The sequence below is a fragment of the Papio anubis genome, chromosome 8 (assembly GCF_008728515.1).
Source record: "Papio anubis isolate 15944 chromosome 8, Panubis1.0, whole genome shotgun sequence".
Taxonomy (NCBI): Eukaryota; Metazoa; Chordata; class Mammalia; order Primates; family Cercopithecidae; genus Papio; species Papio anubis.
The window spans coordinates 112842689-112865530 of record NC_044983.1 but is presented as its reverse complement, the minus strand read 5'-3'; the positions used below and the strand labels follow the sequence as shown (position 1 = coordinate 112865530).

General features: G+C 35.3%; 1 long non-coding RNA gene across 1 annotated transcript in view; it reads left to right on the top strand.

The window, feature by feature from the left end:
* LOC103887060 overlaps positions 1-22842 on the top strand; it is a 91189-nt gene that overhangs the window by 49757 nt on the left and 18590 nt on the right. The window contains exons 2-3 of the long non-coding RNA XR_002523960.2: positions 2791-3027; positions 7274-7397. This is a non-coding gene — a long non-coding RNA (uncharacterized LOC103887060). The remainder of the gene's footprint in view (positions 1-2790; positions 3028-7273; positions 7398-22842) is intronic.

Below are 22842 nucleotides of genomic sequence, written 5' to 3'. Positions count from 1 at the left end.
GGAAAAAGGGGAATTTATGTGTGTCTCATCGGACACGTAGACAAACAACAAGAAAAACAACACAAATACAGGGCAACCTTTTACATATGCTTGTTTTAGTAGATGTGGCTCCTTTGATCAAGATTCTATTGGTGAAGATGCAAAGGACATTTTTCCCCCTAGATTGATCTGTATATCCAGGAAAAGTGGAGCCCAGACAATTTCTGTAATAACTTCTGGAGGGGCTCATTTGTCTCATGTCACACAACATGGTTTTTGTGAGAGAAACAGAAGTGAGGAGGGAAGAGGAGAGGGAAGAAGAAGGAATCCCTTAATGTTCTCTGCCGTCATGGTCTATCTGGATAGTCCTATCTGGAGAAAGTACTTTGGACTTTTTTGGGTGAGAGTTTTTGAGACTTTACTCAAATACATGTTAAAACCTAAAATAAAGATGAATACTCAATAAATAAAAACTATGAATTGTACAGGGGTTAGGATTCAAGTTGTGGTGCGTATGTATGTGTGTGCTCACATGCGTGCATATGAATGACAATGTGTGTGCATTTGGTTACTTCCCTATGGATTTAAACATTCTTAACATGGAAGGAAAATGATTTTTATCTGTTTCATATACAAAAAAAAATGCCCTTTGTCAGTTTAGTAAATTTAGTAAGTTGAACTGTTTAGGGCTTCAAGAATCATATCAAAAAGTTTGGTCTTCATAAAGGACATACAGTGTCTTTAAAGATTTAAGTAGGGGAGTGAAATAATGAGATATTTATTTTAATTTCACATGCTGACTTCTAAGCAGAAAATAGATTAGAAGAGGAAAATGATAAATGAGATAGAACTATTAGGAGGTCTTTTGGAGATGAAAGTGGCTTGATCTTGAGTGATGGGAGCAGAGATCTGAGAAATGGACAAAGATGGGATGCAATTAAGAGGTAGAATTGGTAGGACTCCATGCTGGATTGGATGTGGAGCTAAGGAACAGAAAGGTATCAAGCAAGGCTCCTAGGTTTCTGGGATGAGCAACTGGGCGAATTGTGTTTTGCAATGAAGAAGGAGCAACATCCTCCGTTCTAACAGAGGAGGTTGTTTAGAAAGAAAATGAGTTCAGGTTGCAGCACGTTCAATTTGAGATATTTATAAGATCAGTGAATATCTAGAATGAGAAGTTGGTTGTATACATCTAGTGCTCAGAAGAAGGTCTTGGAAGGAAACACAAAGTAAATTAAATGGTGTTTGAAGCCATGAGAGTGATAGAGATGATGAATGAGAGTGAAGTGAGACAAAAGTAAGTGATTATGAGCAAAAGTGAAGACACAAGAGGCCTAAGATCTAACCTCAAACAATTTCAATGTTTAGAAGATAGACTGAGTGTGAGAAGTTTCCACAGCAGACTAATATGGAGGAGTTGGGAAGGTAGGAGAAAACTCAGGAGAGCATATCATTGTGGAATTTCAGGAAAGAGAATATTTCTAACAGGCAGAAGTTGAGGCATCATTTATCATGAGAATTGGAAAATGTACATTGGGCTTAACAACATGGGGGGAGATCATTTGTGACCTAAGGAAGGGCACACTTAGTTGAGTAGTAGCAACAGAAGCCAGAGTGGAATCACATGATAGTGAATACAGTGTGGAAATAAAGGCTGCTTGCTCAGATACTCTTTGGATAAAAGTTGCTATTAGAGGGATAGAGGGAAGTGTCAGTAGCTTGAGAGGCATGCATGATTCAGGGAGAATATAATTGTTGTTATGTTGATTTTCCTAAAATGGAGAGACTGTAGCATTACTGAATGCTTATGGTAAGCATCCAGAAGGTAGCAAGAATTTAAGGATATTACCACAGTGTGGAGAAAGCACAGAGGCAGCTGGGCAGGAGAAAGCACAGATGCCAGAGGCACAAGAAAATCTCAAAGGCCCAAAGGCACGCATGTGCGCGCGCGCACACACACACACACACACACACACCATCTATGAGAAAGTAGCCGGTGAAAGGCATTCTGCAGGACTCATTAGTCTTGCTGGATACCAAATGTGCCAGGGAGGTGCTAATTTCTTTATCTGCAATAGCTCAATCCCCATAGCACACTAGAATAGAAGCCCCATGAAAGCTAGGATTTTTCTACATATTGCTCTTTGCAGCATTTCCCAGTGCCTATGATGGTGACTGGCAGGTTATAGACCCTTAATAAATATTTGCTAAGTAAGTAAATAAATTAGGTAGGTCTGATTGTTTCATTTTTGTAGTTGAGGGAACTAAGAATTAGAAAGGTTAATTACTTTGCCCATTCACAAAGGCAATAACGAAAGATATCTGGATTTGTACACAATCAAAGATCTTGATCAACACGCTAAGTTGCCTTGCATTTTGAATCATATTGGATGAAGCAAACATTTTTTTCATAATTTTAATATTCCCACATACTATCCTCATCATGTGAAGAGATTCTGAAGTATTAGAATCAAGTTTATTAAAGTGCTTAAAGAGTATTGATGTGTGTCTAACATGAGTTTGATTATGCAAAATGGGAAGCCATTACCAAACTATCCAGGCCCTTCTTTTAGAAACAACCAGCAAATATAAGCCCTATGTTTTTTCTCTTTTAACCATGTACCATGTGCAGGCATCCCTTTGATTGCCATGCGCTGTGTTGTGCTCACTGTGCATGTACTTTTTTTGTTTTCCTATTTCAGTCCCTCAAGATATCTTTGCCTTCCCCTCTTAACTTGTGCCAGTATTAATTATGATCTTTTCTCCTTCTTTTATCTTACTTCTGCCTCTGTCTCAACTACTGAATTCAAGCTTTCATCCAGCTTTTAAGGGAAGCTAATATCTCATGAAATTGTGAGGGCCTGGGATCTTCAAAGAGCCAAGGATTCTGCCAGACTGAGAATAGACTTGATGAGCATTCTCCACTTAAGATCTGAACTATGAGAAGTGGAATCAAAGCAGTCCTTTTGTAATTCCAAACAGCCATTTAGGCATACGAAGAAATGAAAGTAAAGTAGTTCTAAAGACAGGGAAGAGGGTCAATGAAAGGTAAGAAATCCTGACAAAACAAGAAGAAAAGTATTTCCTTTGGTCATGGTGGGCTTGTTTCTAATGAGGAAGACTTGGGATTCCGAATATTATGTATCGCTTATTGCATAGTTATGTTTAGGTTAATTCTATAGTAAAGTATATTAGTTCTCATTCTTGCATGTGAGTTCAATTCTCAAACAATCCTTGTTAATCTTAATAAAGGTGCATTAGAGAACCTCTTCAGGAATTGTTGTACACAAAGATCTTTAAGAGGCTTGCCTCCAACAGGCTGCTAAAGTGAAGACACTTAGACCAGCGGGCCATATAAATAGTATTCTTACAGATTTCTGTGTAAGAAAATCTTATTTCTTTCTGGATGTATTTGGAAGTTCTATGGGCTACTTAAGACTTTCTTAATCCTCTGCTCCGAGTCGCTGAAAACAGTCTCAGGCTTATTGACTTAACACTGCTTTCCTGTAAACTTTTATTATGGAAATGCCTCTCATTCCTAAATATTATTATTGTGACTCTCATCTAATGAAGTTTTACAACGACAAGTCTTGGATCTTCCTAGAAGAGAAAAAAAGTCTGTTTAATTCTCAAAAGTATATTGTTTCTTCCCAATTACCAGAGTAGAATTTATAAAGTTTATAATTTGTGTGTCTCTGTGCTTCAATCCTCAGTTACCAAATGATCTCAGAAAAGAGTAAGTCGCATTTCTGATGCAGAAATTTCAGGTTGGTTAAATGCCGAAAGCTGTATTGAATGCTATCATATGACTTCTTCTCATGCTTCTCTGATACAATTCAATGGCAATTTTTGCCCACTTACAATGGAAGTGGTATCATGCAGACTTGACAGAAGAGTGGTAGTTCAGAGTTTGATATTAGGTTTACCATGTGTCTTTAGATAAGTGAATTAACCTCTCTGAGTCTATGTTTCCGTATTAAAAAATGAACACTTTGGGACAGGTAGCATTCATTTACTTCTTCAAACATTTATTGCATTCCTTCCGTGTTCTAGCTGCTGCTCTTTTTGCTTGAGTTACAACATTGCACAAGATAGTGGTCCTGTCTTCATGGGCCATAGTGTAGATGACAAAGATAAATAACCAGACAATTATAAAACAGTGAAATAAACAATACCAGTGAAAGCATAAGTTCCAAGATAATGGGCTGTCAACTTTATCCATCCTCTAGATGGATTGCCAATTATTTGCATTTCTTTGAATTTGTCATGCAGTCTTCATTGCCTCCATGTCTTTAAACATGTTCCCTCTGCCTAGAATAGTACTTACTATATTCTTTACCTAGCTAATGTCTACTTAGTCCTCAAGGTTCACATCAAGTATTACTTCTCAGGAAAACCTTTGTTAACTCTTTGAGTCTGGTTTGTGTGGCCCTCCTTGAGTACCTCTGGCCCTTATATGCATTCTTCAACAATAGTAGCTTGACTTTATTTGCTTACCAGTACTATTGTTAGGATGTAAACTCATACAGTGCAGGAATTCGATCTTTTATTTCTTTATTCCCAGAACACAGTCTAATGTTTGGTATACAGCAAGCATTCTATAAATATTTGTGGATTATATGAATATCAAACATCTGTTGAACACCTACTATGTGCCAGGCACTAAGAAGGGATTCACTTCCATCACCTTATTTGCTTTAACTTTTGCAACACTCTTTGTTATGGTGTGTGTAGTATTCCTATCCCCTTTAGAGATGGAGAAATGAAGATTCACAGAAGCTTGGTAATTTTCTCAAGGTAACGTGCATGTTTATGTGCAAGAGGAAGTGGTTGTAAAGAAGATCACCTTCTCTAAGATGAAACTCAAGGCTAATGATTTTTGTGCCATATTTGTATAAACTGGTGTAAATCTATCCTTGGGTATTTTGGCTCAATAGTGGGAGAAACATTGAGCTTCTTCAAGTGAACAGATGTCTATGCATAGTTATCTCTCTGAAGTAAGGTTATGGTAGGGCCTAATCTGCATACCTCTGTTTTATATGTATATATGAATGATAGAGATATATGTATATAGCTTATCAGGAAAAGTTTGTATATAAAATCTCCTAGGACATTATGGAGAAACAGAGAAGGCATCTAGCTATCCAGGACCTTGGGGGTATTAGGATTATAAAGAGACATAGAGTTATATCATTTTAAAGAAAAGATTTGTAATTGTAAAAGACCCAAATACAGAATTTGGGAGATGAGTAATACCCCTACAAAATGTATGGAGGTAGTTGGGGAATGTTTTCTGCTGACCAGAGTAAAATCATACCTTCACTTAAAATCAAAAGTCCTAAGTTTCACTTGACTAGATTCTATAGAGGGCAGCTCAAATATTGAAACAATACATATTTTTCTTAATTTCAAAAGTTCTTGAACATAATCAGGTAGCTAGAAAAAATCTTAGCTCTTTTTAGCCAGACACAATGGTGTAAAACAGAGATATGGGCATTTCTACTCTAATGTCAATGTTTGCACTATTGAATAACCTTACGTTCTGCAAAATTGGACACTGAAAATAATAAGGCCTATGGGAAAAATAAGGTGTGGGGAGAAGACTCAAGACTGTGAAATTCGGAAAGTAGATGACTAAAAACACTAAGACAATTACTGTTAAAGAAAAGCTGGCATAGATAAACCTCTAATAGCATTGGCACATGGCTTCAGAGATGATTGGTCATTAGCAATTTCAAAACCTGTGACTTTTACTTGTCCTTTGAAATGTAAAAATCGTCCTTCCAATATGGACCATTTTTATTAAAACTAAAAATCAGATTCAATGTGTAGCCTATTTTGTTAATCCATTATTTTAATATGGGGATTCATGTCTTCGCAGCTTCTGAATCTGTATTGGCACTTTCACCGGCAAGTTTAACATAATTGAATATGTAGACATGTGCTTGAAGCACTAAAGAAAAGTGCTTTTGTAGATTTCTTAGCATTTTTTTAAGATCGCCATGGGTTGCTATGCTTTTTCTTTATTTGTGACAAAGTTTGCCCTGGATAACTTTAAAATATTAAGCTACTGGGAAGCAATATATAAGAACCAACAATACTTCTGTGTTATAAGAACATCTTTCCCTATTTACCAGTCATATATGGAGAAATTTACATAAAAATTGGCCTTTTTATAAGAAAAAAATTTTCCTAATTCATGTGATATGTAAGGTTCCAACACCGTATAATGAATGCTAGATTCGTCTATATAAAACTCTGACTCATTGAGTATTTTCAGAGCCTGCTTCATCTTAATCCATGCCAGTGTTCTACGATAATAACACAGTAAACAAGATTTTGCTTATAGACTAGCAGTATAGAGTAGCCATGTGTGGTGGGGGTGGATTTTAAGAAAAGATGAAATGGTACCTTGGGAAAGTAAAAAGAAACAAAAAATAACCTTTTTAGTCTAATAAATAGTTTTAACTGTGCTGCAAGATTTGTTTTACATCAAATAATCGTTGACTTCAATGTTTCTGTTTCAATTAGATGGTCTTCCTTCTTTTTCTTTTCCTCTTTCCTTCTCTTTTTCCTTGTTTTGTCTCCTTCGCTTTTAAATTTTTTCACTCATATTTTATCTGTTTTCTTCTTTGTTCACTATACGTTAGTTATCTACTATCTGTTAGATTCCAGAGATAAAATGGTGAACAAAAGCAGAGTTTGGAGTATTGTTGAGAGATAGGCATTAAACATACAATCCCACAAATACATGTTAGTAAACAGGACATAAGTCCAGTATTACCAAGGAGAGGAGCTATACAAGCACCTAAGAGGGGAATATATCTTAGTCAGATATGTTGCTCAGGCTTTACTCAGGAAATAAACTCAGAAGAATGAGTGGGTTAACTAGGTGAAGATAGGAGGGAAGATCATTCCTGACAGGGAGAATTGCTTCTGCAAAAACCATGCAGCTCAAGTGACCACAAAACGAAAGACTGAAGGAAGACCAGTGTGGTTGGATGACGGAGCGAGGAAGGGTTTTGGCATAGAGCCAGATAATGCAGGGCATAGCTTGCCTGGGATGGGATAAAGATTCTCATCTTTAACTCTAGAGAGACAGAAATCATTGAAATGTTTTAAACCAGGGGATCTGTGATATGATCAGATTTGCATTTTGCAAATGTGTCTCTGTCCACAGTATAACAAGATCGATACATAATTTTGTGCTTATTGCAACTTTACATCTTTAAGGTATCCCTGCAAGGAAAGAGCAACACTGATATCTGCATTTCTTTTTCCATTTTGTAAATAGAATGAGGCTTATGAGAATGAAAATTATCCTCTGCTTGATCAAGTCTGTTTTGTTCCTCATCCTTCCTCTGAGGGATATCAATATCACACGAAATGACATCATAGCTGTGAAACAAAAAATACAGGTAAAATAACCACATTTCTTTGGATAGAGGGGCCTCAGTCCGTAATTTTTTTTTTTTTTTTTGTACTCTCTATCTTGAAAACAGCTTGTAGTCCCACATGAACTCTCATTTGTAAGCTACTTCTGTCTCAGTTTTGTTGGAGGTGTTTCTAGGTTTTTCTGCCACATTAAACATGTACATCTCCAGAATCTACCATTGAAAAGTTTGAAAAGATCACTGGAATTAGCAAAAGAACAAAAGAAAAAGAAGTCAGATTTTTGGCAGGAGACTATCTACCTGAGGACACATTGCCTCATTCCCCTAGCAACCATGCCTGTGATTAACAGTTTTCATAAATAATTCAAGTCTTCCATTTGCACTCTCTGTAATCCCACTTAGGGAGGCAATGGCACAGTATTTAGGGGTATTTAATTAAGGAAGCCACACTCCCTGTGGCTCCTCCTCCTTCACTCAAACTATTACACTGTGAGATTAAGAGCTCCAGAAATTTATTAGGTTTTGTGCGGAATTTAAAGGAAACACTGGATGCTTCTCAGTAAATTTTATGTCCAGTTTGCCACCTAAGCCTCTGCTCTGTACCTCCTTTAACAACATATTCTTTCCTTTTAGAAAGTAGAGTTGCTTTGATGGCATAATCTTAACCAATGGTTTCTGTACATCTAATGATAACAGGCCACTTTGTAAGTTCTGGCTGCCAGCAATACGGCTTGAGGTGAAATTATGAGAGGTGGGGCCTGCACCAGAAGCAAGAAATTGAAGAAGAGGGCATCAGCTATAAATTTTTCACTTGTCGAATGGGCTGTATTTTTAGGGACCCGAGGTGAAGTAGCTGGTGGGGAAGAATTTCATTATCACAAAAAAGTGTGAAGCCAGAATTCTCCCTAGTCTTTTGTCATAATCAAATCTTCAAAACTCCCAGATGATAAATGGGCATCATGGAAATGTATCTAGGGCCCAATCACTTTGAATCTGAAGTGCAATCACAGATCATCTCATGATTTAAACACACACACACACACACACACACACACACACACACACACGCACACACAGAATTTACCAGGGCAGGACTAAGACATTTCTATACTGCACACAAATGTGCATTCCTAGCATCATTCTTCTAAAACTGAAATGTTCACTAAGCAACAAGTAATGAACTGACCTGGGTGGAGAAATTTTGAAAAGTTTTATCTCCTCCACTAAGGCATCCAATGACCTGGTAATAGAGACAGAATGAAGAAAGGCAGAATAGAGAAAAGAAGATTGGTTGAAGGCAGAACAGCAAGAGAAAGTCCAAAAAAAAAAAAAAAAAAAAAAAATGAGACATACTGAGAGAAAGAGGGAGAGAGAGAACAAGAGGAAACATATTAAAGGGATGCTTCTTAAGGCAGCTAAGAGAGGGTGAGAGGTTGAGACCATGGAAGATTTCTGGACAGGGAATCAACTAGGAGTGTTTATTACACTAGAGGCTGAATACATTATCCTTATTTGTGGCATATTATTTTTAATCTACTTCTAAATATGAATGTTTTAATCCTTTCTAGAATTAGATGAGGTGTAAGTAGATAATTAAAAACAGAACCAGAAATGACTTATGATGTTAAACTACGCGAAAAAATAGAGTGAATAAAAATAAGATGTTAAAAAAAATAAAGGGATGTGAGAGGAGGCATTTGGGTGAGCTTCCTATTATGAACTATGTATTTAGCTTTGGACTCCGTGTTATAAACAGCAAAGTGGGAGGTCATCTAGTATTGTCAAATTAAAACAAGAGCAACAACAACAACAGTAAGCATCTTAAAATTTTTTCAAGAACATTAACACCTTTTCTTCTGGCACTAAAAACAACTATATGTATGCAAGAGATAAAATAATGGAAAATTTTTTTATTGTGATTTCCCAAAAAAAAAGGAAGGAAGGAAGGAAAGTTCTTATAACAGTATTTAATATTTATGTAATGGTTTGTAATATATCCCATACTTTTACTTTAATTATTTCACTTCAGCCTCCTAGATAATTCTATGACGTAGAAAAGGCACATGCAATGATCACATAACAGATTAAAATTAAAAGCTTGAAAAGAAAATGCTATTAGTAAAATTGATGGACAATATACTAGAACTCGGGACTTCTGACCCCTAATCCAATTCCATCTGCTTCTTTAAAAAAGCAAAATGTAAACTATTAAATCAGTGATTTTACCTCTTGGATTGCCTCAGAATTAACTATGAACAGCCTTATTGAGATATAATAGAAAAATAAAAATTGTATATATTTAAGTTGTACAATGTGATGATTTGATATACATACATATATTCACCAAATGAAATGATCACATTAAAGCTAATTAAAACATTCATCATTTCATGTGGTTTCCTTTTTGTGTGTGGTGAGAACATTTAAGATCTAATCTTGAGCAAGTTTCAGGTATACTATACAGAATTGTCAACTATAGCCACCATGCTATATATGAGATCCTCAGAACTTTGTCATCCTATAACCGAAAGTTTGTACTTTTTGACCAATATCACCCTATTCCATGCACCTTCCACCTGGCTTTTGGCAACCACCATTCTAGACTTTGCTTCTATGAGTTTGACTTTTTTAGATTTCACATATAAATGATATTATACAATATTTATCTTTCTGTCTCCCCTTATTTCATTTAGCATAATGTCCTCCAGGTTCATTCATGTCCTTTTTTATGGCTGAATAATGGTTCATCACACACACATACATATATAAATATATGATATCTATGCATCACATTTTCTTCATCCACCAATGGACACTTATGTTGTTTCTGTATCTTAGCTATTGTGAGTAATGCTGCAATGAACATGGGAGTGCAGATATCTCTTCAAGATGTTGACTTCATTTCTTTTGGACATATATCTAGAAGTTAGATTGCTGGATAATATGGTAGTTCTATTTATAATTTTATGAGAAGCCTCCATACTGTTCCATAATGACTGTGCTGATTTACATTCACACCAACAGTGTACCAGGGTTCTCTTTTTTCCACACTCTCACTAACCCTTGTTAGCCCTTGTCTTTTTGATAGTAGCATCCTAACAGGTACAAGGTGATATCTCATTGTGGTTTTGATTTACATTTCTCTACTGATTAGTGATATTGACTACCTTTTCACTTACAAATGCTGGATATTTGTGTATCTTCTTTGTAAAAAATGTTTATTGAAGTCCTTTGCCCATTTTTTAATAAAAATATTTCCTCTGTGTTTTGCTATTAAGTTATATAAGTTGCTCACGTATTTTGTACATTAATTCTTTTTCAAATATATTGTTAGCAAATATTTTCCTCCCATTCAGTGGGTTGCCTTTTCACTCTGTTGATTGCTTCATTTGTTATGCAGAACCATTTAAATTTGCTGTTTATAAAACTAAATGCTTTTGGCATCATATCCAATAAATCATTGCCAAGACCAATGTCATAAAGATTTCCCCTTTGTTTTCTTCTAGGAATTCTATACTCTCAGATCTTATATTTAAGTCTTTAATGTATTCCAACTTAGTTTTTTGTGTGTGGTATAAGATAAGGGTCCAAGTTCATTTGTTTGCATGTCAATATTCAATTTTCTCAGCACTATTTTTGCAAGGGACTCTCCTTTTCCCATTGTGTACTTTGTAGATCAATGGACCATATATGTGTGGGTATATTTCTGGGCTCTCTCTTCTGTTCCATTGGTTTATATATGTCTTTATACCAGTACCATATTGTTTTTATTACTGTAGCTTTGTAATATATTTTGAAATCAATTAGTGTGATGCTTCCATCTTTGTTCTTTGTCAAGATTGCTTTGGCTATTCTGGGTCTTTTGTTGTTTCATATAAATTTTGTTTTTTGTTGTTGTTGTTGTTCTATTTCTATAAAAAGTGTCACTGGGATTTTGATGGAAATAGGATAGAATCTGTATATATCTGTGGATAATATAGACATTTTAACCATAGTAGGTCTTCCAATTTGTGTACATGGGATGTCTTTCTATTTATTTGTGTCTTCTTTAATTTCTTTCATTAGCATATTGTAGTTTTCACTGTAAGTCTTTTACCTCCTTGGTTAAGTTTATTCTTAGGTCTTTTACAATTTTTGATACAATTATAAATGGGATTGTTTTCTTAATTTTCTTTTGAGAAATTGAATTTATTATTCAAAACTTTTCACATGTGAATTTTATAAAGTATTTAAGGATGAGATATTTTCAGTATTACAAAATGTTTTCTGATAATAGAAGGAACACTTCACAACTTGTTTTGTGATGCTAGAGTTACCCTGATAACAAAACTTGACAATGATGTTACAAAATAAAGTTACAGAACAATATCCCTCATAAAAATATACTAAAAATATTTAAAAGTATAACAAATTAATATCAGCAATATTATAGTATCATTTGGGTAGTTTATTTTAGAAATACACAATTTGTCTAATTTTTAAAATTAGTATAATTTATCACATCAATGGAATAAAATAGGACACATATATAATTAATTAATAGATGTGGAAAAGACACTGAGAAAATTTAATACCAATTTATTATTAAGGTTCTTAGCAACTTAGGAATAGAGGGATATTCTTCTATCTGGAAGCTATTTAACACTTTCTTAGTAAGATTAGGAATAATTTCTGTTGTACTGGGGGGTCTTCATTGTATTGGCGGTCTTAGTCATCACAATAAAGCTAGAAAGAAAAGCATAAAAAGGCGAAGCAAAGATTAAAACTGTCTCTGTTTGCATATTACATGTTTCTTTAATTAGAAAATCCTAAAGAATTTGCCAAACACCTATTAGAACTAGTATGTCTGCTTTGCATGAACACAGAATGTGAGGTAATATTTTAAAAGCAGTTATATTTTATACACTGGCAGGAAACAATTGGAAAATTGAATGTTAAAAATTCCATGTATTTTAGCATTAAAACATAAATATGAAGGAATAAATTTGAACAAGTTTAACATTTTTAAACAAAAAATAATTTTATAGTGAAAACTACCAAAATGTTCTTGACAAAAAGATCTAAATAAATGGAGACATACACCATGTTCACTGATTGTAAAACCCAATAGATTTAAGATTTCAGTTTATTTATAGATTGAATTTTGTCCAAATTATAGTGCCACCTATTTTTAAGCTGATTCAAAAATGTATATGTAAATGCAAACAATAAAGAATATCCAAAACATAACTGAAATGAACAAAGATGAAAGATTTACATTATCTGACTTTCAGATTTACAGGCACCCTAAAACGACAATAATTGAGAAACTATAGTGCAGGCATTAAGATCTACAAATAGATGCATGGAACAAAATAGATGGTCCAGGAATAACACCCCTCTTATGTGGTTATTTGGTTTTTGAGAGTGTTTCCAAGGCAATCTAGTATTGAAAGAAAAGTCTTCTCAACAAATGGTGCTAGCATAAGTAGATACTATATTGGAAAAATGAGCTATACTCTTTATTTTACACCATACAAAAAATTAATTAGAGATGAATCATAGATTGAAGTGTAAAAGCTAAAACCACAAAGCTTTTGTAGAAAAACATAGTGGAACTTCTCCATGACTTATGAGCAGATAAAGGCTTCTTATTCAGTCCCAGAAAGAACTAACCATAAAAGAAAGTATCAGTCAACTAGAATTCATCAAAATTGAAAGTATCAGTTTAACAAAGGGCTGAAATTCAAGATATATAGAACTCAACAATAAAAGGACAACTAACTTAATGTAAAATAAACAAAAGGTTTAAAAGACATTTCATAAAAGAGAGTATATGAATGGTCTATAATTATATGAAAATGAATTTAACATAATTTGTTACATAATGCAAATTAAATTCACAAGAAACTACTGCACAGTTACCTAAATGGCTAAAATTAAACGGACTGAAAACACCAAATGTTGGTTAGCTTGTGGAACAAAGAAAACTCTCATACATTGTTAGTGGGATTCTAAAATTTTACAACCACTTCAGAAAATGGCCTGCCATATTTTTATTAAAATTACTTAGTTAATTAAATATTTTAGCTTTATTGGGGTACAGTTGACATACAAAAATTGTATACATTTAATGTATTCATCTTGATGAGTTTGGACATAAGCATACACCTGTGAAATCATCACCACAGTCAGGGTACTAAACATATTCGTCATCACCAAAAATTTTCTTGCTCCTTGTGGGGTTTTTTGGAGGGGGATAAAAACACTTCACATAAGATTTATCCTCTTAACGTATTTTAAAGTGTACAATACTACCTTGGTAACTCTAGGTACTGCTTGTGTATAGCAGATTTCTAGGATGTATTCATCTTGCATGACACAAATTTTATATCCATTGAAAAACAGTTCTCCATTTTCTCCTCCCTCCAAGTCCCTGGCAACCACCATTTTATTCCCTTATGAATTTGACTATTTTAGATACCTCATATAGGTTGAGTTACACAATATTTGTCCTTCTGTGCCTGGTTTATTTCACTTAGCATAATGTTCTCATATTAACTACAAATTGACCCAAGCGTCCACCAATATAAGAATGAATAAACAAGCAGTAGAATATTTATGTAATACAGACAATACTTATTTATTTTTTATTATACTTCATGTTCTAGGGTACATGTGAACAACATGCAGGTTTGTTACATATGTATACATGTGCCATGTTGGCGTGCTGCACCCATTAACTTGTCGTTTACATTAGGTATATCTCCTAATGCTATCCCTCCCCCCTCCCCCCACCCCACAACAGGCCCCAGTGTGTAACGTTCACCTTCCTGTATGGACAATATTTATATAATACGGGTAGTATGTAAAAATCATTATACCAAGTGAAAGAAGTCTTATATTGTATACTATATAATGAATATGGATATATGCTCTATGATGTCATTTATATTAAATGTTAAAGCAAGAAAATCTAATTTACGGTAAAATAATATCAGAACAATGTTTGTCTCTGGTGGACTCTAGTGTTTAAGAATCAATTGGCAAAGGGTCTGAGAGAACTTCTTTGTGTGATAATGATGTTCTATATCTTACTAGGGGTTTGGATAACACAGACATATTCATTTGTCAAAATTCACTAACTATACACTTAAAATTTGAGCATTTCATGGCACGTAAATTCAAGAAAAGGAAACTACTAAAAATACTGAATTTTTGTTAATGTGCATATTGTTTGGATGCCTGCAATTTGCTTTGGAATTTGTCAAAAGTAAAATTGATAAATGGATAGAAAGATAGGTAGAGTGGTAAGTGGTGCAACAGGTGTAGTAAAATATTAAGCTAGAATCTAGGTGATGAGAATGAGGATGTTTCATGTAAAATATTTTCAACTTTGCCATATGTATGAGAATCTTCATAAAAAATTGAAAAAATCTACCTACCTGATTTAGTCACCTGATGTGTAAGAAGTGTTGATACTCTGACATGCATCTTTCCCCAAACAGGAAATATTTCTGATGTTACATGTGGTGAGGCTTGAGAGGTGGTTTGAAACTGCAAAAGCTCTTCAGTGAGGACACCACCTAGACTTTGTGGTTCCTCACCAACCTTTCAGTGCAAATGCTACTGCTATTGTTTGAAGGTTTTTGTCCCTACAAAATTCATGTTGAATCTTATTCTCAATGCACCAGTATTAAGAGGTGTGGCCTTTAGGAGGTGATGAGACCATAAGAGCTCCACCCTTATGAATGGGATTAATGCCTGATAAGAGAGCTTTAGGGAGCGACTTTGTCCCTTTTTCCCTGTCTGCTGCTTCTGGTGAGGATGCAGCAACAAGGTGCCATCTTGGAAGCAGAGCATGGGCCCTCACCAGATGCTGAATCCGCTGGCAACTTGATCTTGGATTTCCCAGCCTCTGGAACTGTGAGAAGTAAATTTCTACTCTTTATAAATTACCCAATCTAAAGTGTTTTTGTTATAGCCACAGGAACAAAATAAGACCATTACCAACTGTCCACCTCAAAAACAGAATTTGTGCCTGTGTGTATGATTGTGGTTTTGAATAGTACTGTATTTGGATTGGCCTCTTATTAGGATGAATTTGCCACAAAATATGTCCAAGCAAGTTGAATATTTCAAACTCTGAGATGAGGATATATGAGTTCTGTTAACTTAGATGCAAGTATTTACCTGCTAAGGACAATGATCTTAATCTTAAGTACACATGGTTATCAATATCATACCTATGTACTTATTGAGTTTTCCTTCTTCCAAGTCCATTTCCAAACATAGCTATAGGTTTCTGAAATCTATGCCTTACTAATCAAAGCCCAAGGTAAAATATTAATTCACTTACCTCTTTTCATCTGTTTTAACACTTACTTGCATAACAATTTTTTTGGCACACTTTTCTGTAAACTCTTTTGTGAACCGAGGCCTATAATTCTTCCCAGATATATACATTCCTGTGAGCTGAGATCATGTCTGGATTCTTCACCACTATTTCCTTAGTGCTTAGAACAGTTTTTGGCATATAGTAGATGATCAATAAATGCCTGTTCAATAAGTTAATAATAAAGATGTGTTTCAAAATATTAATTGTATGTCAGTATTGCATATTCTCTCCTTCCAGAGAAGTATTTTATAAACTGAAATATTTTAAAATTATGTTTGCCAAAGGCTTCTGGATATCATATATATTAGCATTGCAGAAAGTCTAAAAGTTACTTTATAAACAATGTTTTTCCTCTCTTGGCTACAGGTGGCATTTATTACATAGAAATTCCTATGCAATAGAGCAAATGTTACCAGTTACTAGGCCAGAAAAAATAGATGATCTATAAAAATAAGTATTTTATAACAGAGATGTAAAGAATAATGGCTAACTTAAAGTTGCCAGATTTCTAGCCATCTCAAAACTTTTGGCTGGGCGTGGTGGCTAACGCCTTTAATCCTAGCACTTTGGGAGGCCGAGGTGGGTGGATAACCTGAGGTCAGCAGTTCGAGACCAGCCTGGCTGACATGGCAAAACCCCATCTCTACTAAAAATACAAAAATTAGCCAGGCATGGTGACGGGCACCTATAATCCCAGCTCCTTGGGAGGCTGAGGCAGGGGAATCGCTTGAAGCCGGGAGGCAGAGGTTGCAGTGAGCCGAGATCATACCACTTCACTCCAGCCTGGGTGAAAGAGGGAAATTCTGTCTCAAAAAAAAAAAAAAAAAAACTTTTATATATTTCTAAAATAAATGAAGTAATCTATAAGTAGGGAGAAAAGAAGAAGACACAAATCTACTGCACTTTATTCTGAGAATGAAATATATAGTATCCAAGTGACATGAAAGGGTGAAAACTTGGGTTACTTATAAAACAAGTTTATATATCTATTTTTATAGGCTTTTTTGTTTCATTTAAGTTTAGTTTAGTGGGGAAACTAAAACAACAACAATGACAAGTACTACCACCACTATTACTACTACTATAGTTAACAGTGAAACAGAAGGTGGAAAATCGGAAAACTGCTATTTAAAACTCAAGTCTGGTGAACTCCCATTTACAATTGCTACAAAGAGGATAACATACCTAGGAATCCAATTTACAAGGGATGTGAAGGACCTCTTCAAGGAGAACTACAAACCGCTGCTCAACAAAATAAAAGAGGACACAAACAAATGAAAGAACATTCCGTGTTCATGGATAGGAAGAATCAATATCATGAAAATGGCCATACTGCCCAAGGTAATTTATAGATTCAATGCCATCCCCATTAAGCTACCAATTACTTTCTTCACAGAATTGGAAAAAACTACTTTAAAGTTCACATGGAACCAAAAAAGAGCCCGCATAGCCAAGAAAATCCTAAGCAAAAAGAACAAAGCTGGAGGCAACATGCTACCTGACTTCAAACTATGCTACAAGGCTACATTAACCAAAACAGCATGGTACTGGTACCAAAGCAGATATATAGACCAATGGAACAGAAGAGAACCCTCAGAAATAACAGCACACATTTACAACCATCTGATCTTCAATAAACCTGACAAAAACAAGCAATGGGGAAAGGATTCCCTATTTAATAAATGGTGCTGGGAAAACTGGCTAGCCATATGTAGAAAGCTGAAACTGGATCCCTTCCTTACACCTTATACAAAAATTAACTCAAGATAAATTAAAGATTTAAATGTAAGACCTAAAACCATAATAACCCTAGAAGAAAACCTAGGCAATACCATTCAGGATATAGGCAAGGGCAAAGACTTCATGACTAAAATACCATAAGCAACGGCAACAGAAGCCAAAATAGACAAATGGGATCTAATGAAACTAAAGAGCTTCTGCACAGCAAAAGAAACTATCATCAGAGTGAACCGGCAACCTACAGAATGGTAGAAAATTTTTGCAATCTACTCATCTGACAAAACTAATATCCAGAATCTACAAAGAACTTAAACAAATTTACAAGAAAAAAGACAAACAACCCCATCGAAAAGTGGGCAAAGGATATGAACAGACACTCCTCAAAAGAAGACATTTATGCAGCCAACAAACACATGAAAAAATATCATCACTGGTCATCAGATAAATGCAAATCAAAACCACAGTGAGATACCTTCTCACACTAGTTAGAATGGTGATCAAGAAAAAGTCAGGAAACAACAGATGCTGGAGAGGATGTGGAGAAATAGGAATGATTTTACACTGTTGGTGGGAGTGTAAACTAGTTCAACCATTGTGGAAGACAGTGTGGTGATTCCTTAAGGATCTAGAGCTAGAAATGCCATTTGACCCAGCCATCCCATTACAGGGTATATACCCAAAGGATTATAAATCATGCTCCTATAAAGACACATGCACATGTATGTTTATTGAGACACTATTCACAATAACAAAGACTTGGAACCAACCCAAATGTCCATCAACGATAGACTGGATTAAGAATATGTGACACATATACACCATGGAATACTATGCAGCCATAAAAATGGATGAGTTAATGTCCTTTGCAGGGACATGGATGAAGCTGGAAACCATCATTGTAAGCAAACTATCACAAGGACAGAAAACCCAACACCACATGTTCTCATTCGTAGGTGGGAGATGAATAACGAGAACATATTGACACAGGGGGGGAACATCACACACCAGAGCCTGTCAGGGGGTGGGGAATTGGGGGAGGGATAGCATTAGGAGAAATATCTAATGTAAATGATGAGTTGATGGGTGCAGCAAACCAACATGGCACATGTATACCTATGTAACAAACCTGCACATTGTGCACATGTACCCTAGAACTTAAAGTATGATTTAAAAAATAAAAATTAATAAATAAATAAAACTCAAGCCTGGGAGCATTTAGCAGAAGGGCAAACAGCCTTTGGTGAAGATGGCTCCAGGTACCATAAAGACACAGTATAATGATTAAGTTTAATAATGAAGACTTCCAATTATCAAGGGGTGGGTAAGATTGTAGGATCATCTTCACATGTTTTCTATTCTTTCTGGACTTTCAACTACACTACATTTTCCAGCCTTCTTGTGTCCGTGAGACTGAGTTCTAGTCAATGAGATGTTAGCAGAAAAGATTTATGTCACCTGGAGTTCTGGTTATAAAATCACTTACAAGTAACCCTCAATACTCTTCTCCAATCTCTTGTCTGGGTGTTGATGTTTAGGGTGGTTTGGGAAGCCATGATTTGAAGACAGCAAAGATTCTGTCAGTTTGAATTTCTGAATACTGTGATAATCAAACTTCCATTGCCTCTAATCTGGAACTTCTGTTTTGGCCTTTACTTGAGTGAAAGACAACGTTAGGTTTATGAAGCTGCTGAGTGTGCTGTAGAATCCAGTAGCCACTAACTAAATGCACCTTATAGTTACTAAAGATTTGTCTAGTGCAACCGAACTAAATTTTTAATTTTGTTAAATTTAAATAGCCACATGTGGCTCCTGGCTACCATATTAGACAGTGCAGTTTTAACAGAGCTCAGTTACATTTACTTCTTTTGAGGAGGGTTTGGACTGTGTAATAGCATTTTTGCCATCAAAATAAGACCCTATATTTTATACATGACATAGGATATACTCAATAATCCCTCCTCTGTGAACTTCTGCAGCATCCCTTTTCACCATGCCTCACCTCACAGAGTGTCAGACTCACCCCCAAGTTAGCAATACTATTACTAGTATTACTAGTAATACTAGTAATACTATTAGTACTAGTAATACTAGTACTACATTACTAGTATTACAGTATTATGTGGTAATACTAACCCATGCCCTTCCTCTTTGCCTCTTCTGTCTGACATGTTTTTCTTCTTCATGGCCATTGGCAGATGGCCTCTCATCTTTCAGAATTTAGAACTCATGTCACCTCCCCTATGAACACTTTTCTGACACATCCCAGGATGAATTGCTTATTTTCTCCTTTGTGTCACACTGTAACTTTCTAGATTTCTATTATGCTACCTAGGACACTTCATCATATTTATTTGTTTTTGTGTTTATCTCTTTTCCTGTTAGACTATAAATTCTTGAGAGGGATTTTGTTGACTTAATATTTGTTTCCCTGGTAGTTAGGACAGCATCAAGTACAAAGTCAATCATCAATAAATGATACATGAATAGGAAATTTAGAAGGTAAAATTCCATAACAACCCTCAACTACTCTCCTTCTTTGATATGCATTATTTTCCATGCAGTTAGAGCTGATCCATCCTGGATATTGTCATCTGCTCCTTGTATCTGTATTTAGAGGGAGCTACTTCTGATTCTTTGCCCTCAGTGGGCACACAATGAAAGCTTACAGTCTACAGAATGAAACCACAATTGCACATTGAATTTCTTTCTCTGTTAATCTCAAACAACATGTCACGAAATGTCTGTTGTGAGAACATGCTGATTTATGTAGCAGTTCCTGAGGTCGTGAAAATGAAAACTAGAAATTTAGCAGACCAGATTCTGGTGTATATGACTTATGATTATTATGTTGTATTGGGTCAGTTTCATTGCTATACTTCATCTTGTTACTAACAAATTGTCATAATAAAATTAACACATTTTAAAGTTTATAGGAAGACTTGAATTAAAATTTCTGAGTCTAATTCAATAATATTCCTCATGCTTCAGTGATATAACAATTCTTTGAGAAAATGGAGCCCTTCATTGAATTCTTCTTTATTTAATAAACTTGCAGAATAGTGTAAATCTTCATCCTTTTCTGTTGTTCTCCATTTATTTTTAGAAGTCTACTGAGAATAAATTCCTTTCAAGATAAAATTACTTTTATCTTTCTTTTAGCTTTTTTCCATTCTTACTTTCTATTGTCTTTGACTTTATTTTTGAAGGGTATTTTATGGGTACAGACTTTTAAATTGGCAGCACTTTTTCTTTCTGCTGTTTAAAGAAATTTCCAAGTTTCTATGCAAAAATATACTTTATTTTTACTATTGATCCTTTGAAGCTAGTATCCTTTTTGTTCTGGCTAAATTTGTTATTTGTTTTTGTTCATAAATTAATTTGACTACATTGTGCCTAGATTTTTATTTTTATTTGTTAAATCCTGCATGAAGTTTGCTAAATACCTTGAATTTATGGATTATTGTCCTTAATACCAGTTCGAGAGTTGAAAAATCCTCATCCAACTTTTATTCAAATAGAGGATATGTTTTCTTCTTCTTCTAGGACTCTACTTACACATGTGTTAGGCCTTTTGAATGTGTCCCACATGTGTCTTATGCAGTCTTCTGGTTCTTTTTTTCCTCTCTATTCCTCTGCTCGGATATTTTTCTATTGAACAGTTTTCTAATTCACTAATACTGTCTTCCACTGTGTCCAGTCCACTCTTTATTTATCCAGTGAGTTTTAAATTTCATATATTTTATTTTACAGATCTTTAATACCAGTTTGAGTCCTTTTTGTCTAATACCCCACTGAAATACTCCACTTTGTCCATCTCTTCTTCTATATTATTTAAGATGTTAATCATAGTTATTTTGAAGACCTTGTTCACTAACTTCAATATCTATAATATCTCTCAGTCTCTTCCATTAATTATTTAATCTCTTGATTACTAGTCATTGTGTCATCCTCCTTTGTTGTCTGGTAAGTTTTATTTTACGTGCTGGACACTGTGGGTAATAAAGGCTCTAGATTTTGTTGTTACCCTCTAGTGAGAGTTAATGGAGTTAAAGTTTGTTCTGGTACATATTTACATTACTGGAGGTTGATTCTGCTGAGGCTTGCTTCCAGAGTTTATTAGGATGGAACTATTGCACTTTTGCCCTTAGTCTCTGAGAGTGTCCCCTACTGCTGGCACATGGTCATTCCATTTCAAGATCATTCCAGACCTCCAGATCCATTTTCTTCCCTTCCTCCCCTTCCACCTCCTTTCTTTCCCTCCTCCACCTTTCTTTCTTTCCTTCTTTCTTTCTTTCTTTCTTTCTTTCTTTCTTTCTTTCTTTCTTTCTTTCTTTCTTTCTTTCTTTCTTTCTTTCTTTCTTTCTTTTTCTTTCTTTCTTTCTTTCTTTCTCTTTCTTTCTTTTCTTTCTTTTCTTTCCTTCTTTCCTTCTTTCTTTCTTTCTTTCTCTTTCTTTCTTTCCTTCTTTCCCTCTTTCTTTCTTTCTTTCTTTCTTTCCTTCCTTCCTTCCTTCCTTCCTTCCTTCCTTCCTTCCTTCCTTCCTTCCTTCCTTCCTTCCACTTCCTTCCTTCTCTTATTCTTTCTGTCCCATTCTCCTCATCCCTCCTTCCTTCCCTTTTTGGTTTTTGAGACAGAGTCTTGCACTGTCATCAAGGCTGGTGTGCAGTTGTGCCATCTCAGCTCACTGCAACCTCCACCTCCTGGGTTCAAGTGTTTCTCCTGCCTCAGCCTCCCGAGTAGGTAGGATTACAAGTGTACGCCACCACGCCTGACTAATTTTGTGTATTTTTAGTAGGGATGGGGTTTTCCTGTGTTGGACAGGCTGGTCTCCAACTCCTGACCTTGTGGTCCATTCTCCTCAGCCCCCCAAAGTGCTGCGATTACAGGTGTGAGCCACCACGCCCAGCCTCCAACATTTTCTTATTGCTCTGTAGGCTTGAAATCTTTGCTAAGCTCTTTAGCCTCCTAGTGGTTTTTCTCTGGTAGGCCATTTGAAATCTTGCCTTACAAGTGTGTATTTTAGAAGTTGGCCAAATGTCCTAGGGGAAATGGCTACAAACATTTTGGTGCCCCTTGCTTTTGAGTCCTTCTTATATAATACCATATCTCGAAATCCAAATGTCTTGGAAGCCCTAAATGGTTTATTTGATCCAGCAAGACTGCCACTCTCTTTTTGGACTTTATTTCTCTTTGCCCTAGATTAGAAAATACTCTCAGGGTGAAAGTCAGGGTAAATGTAGTACTCATCTTCATGTTCCCTTCCTTTCAATGGCCAGAGCCTAGTATTAATTGCTAAACAGTGTCTGAAAACACTTACTTGATATATTTTGTCCACCTTTTATACCAATTTATGA